The sequence below is a fragment of the Bidens hawaiensis genome, unplaced genomic scaffold (genome assembly GCF_021521415.1).
Source record: "Bidens hawaiensis isolate Kalapana, Puna unplaced genomic scaffold, B.hawaiensis_p1.1 tig00037226_1, whole genome shotgun sequence".
NCBI classification, from domain to species: Eukaryota; Viridiplantae; Streptophyta; class Magnoliopsida; order Asterales; family Asteraceae; genus Bidens; species Bidens hawaiensis.
This window is the reverse complement of record NW_027496494.1, coordinates 65,001-66,208: the sequence shown is the minus strand read 5'-3', so window position 1 is coordinate 66,208 and position 1,208 is coordinate 65,001. Positions and strand designations below refer to the sequence as shown.

The window sequence follows — 1,208 nt, the reverse complement described above, 5'->3', positions numbered from 1 at the left end:
AGCCTAGTCTCCCATCATTACTTTGGTGTCGTCGAAAACTAAATGATGGGGGGGGGGGGGGGGCAGAAATCGAACATGGGTCATATGAAACACCAAGTCTCTTCTTTACCACTCAACCACTAGCTCATTTGTATAATTAAAGCACGAATCTTGAGCATATAAGGTACTAAGGTAGAAAAGTGATATATCCTAGTAAACTTTACTTCATAAATTTCTTATAATAAAAACTTGGCATTAATTCCATTATTAGAGGGTTTGGATTTTCTTTTAAGGATAGGAATGTAGGATGACATACCCTTTTAAACTAAATAGATTCATGTTTAAATATTTATTAAATGATTTCAAAAATCAAAATTTGGAAAGATGTGATTTTTAAAGGGTAACATTTAATCATTTATTTCAACTGGCTCAGATGAAGTAGACACATTGACTTGTGGGTTGGCTGATACAATTGAGGTAGTCCACATACTCTATATATATGCCACTCTATCTTGTTAAGTACAACTCAACAAGAAACAAATAACTAAGGTTATGTAATTTCATGCTTTGTAACTAACCACTCTTCCTCTCTCCCTCTAGCTCTCTTGCCGGCACCACACCGTCACCATGACCGACCAGAAATCCGAAGAAAATGGTGTTTCGGGTCAGTCCAAAGAACTCATCACCGACTTCAATCCACCAAAACCACCAAAGAGGAACAAGTATGCTTTTGCCTGCTCCATGTTGGCTTCCATGACTTCCGTTTTGCTTGGTTATGGTAATCAACGTCTCCATTGTTTTCATCTGTATTCTTGTTTATATCATAACATATCATAACATAACAGAAACCCTATAAGATTAAAGATAAAAACAATTTATAAATGAGATTTAGTTCTATGATTTTATCCAAACTGAAACATTTAATTTAAATATATTATATATACCATACAACCTAAGTACCTAACAACTTGTGCTAGTATACAACTACTATAAATTTGAAGTGTTTAATAAGTCTGTTGCAGAAAATATTTGTAAAATAAAGAACCGTTGATACTAATCCCACACGATATGTGTTTTATAGCATGAAACTAAAGTTTGGTGCAAAGATTTATCTGTCACAAGACGTCATTCTATAAACAATACAATATATATCTTATCTAAACTTGTAAAAATAGTGTACTTTTTTTAGAACTACAAGTTCTAATAAATAATGCATATTATTAGGGGTG

General features: G+C 33.0%; 1 pseudogene across 1 annotated transcript in view; it reads left to right on the top strand.

The window, feature by feature from the left end:
* The first annotated feature begins 513 nt into the window (after positions 1-513).
* The window catches only part of LOC143589114 (polyol transporter 5 pseudogene), a 5,076-nt pseudogene continuing 4,381 nt past the window's right edge, over positions 514-1,208 (top strand). The window contains exon 1 of the transcript XR_013145212.1: positions 514-757. The product of XR_013145212.1 is annotated as a polyol transporter 5 pseudogene (transcript). The remainder of the gene's footprint in view (positions 758-1,208) is intronic.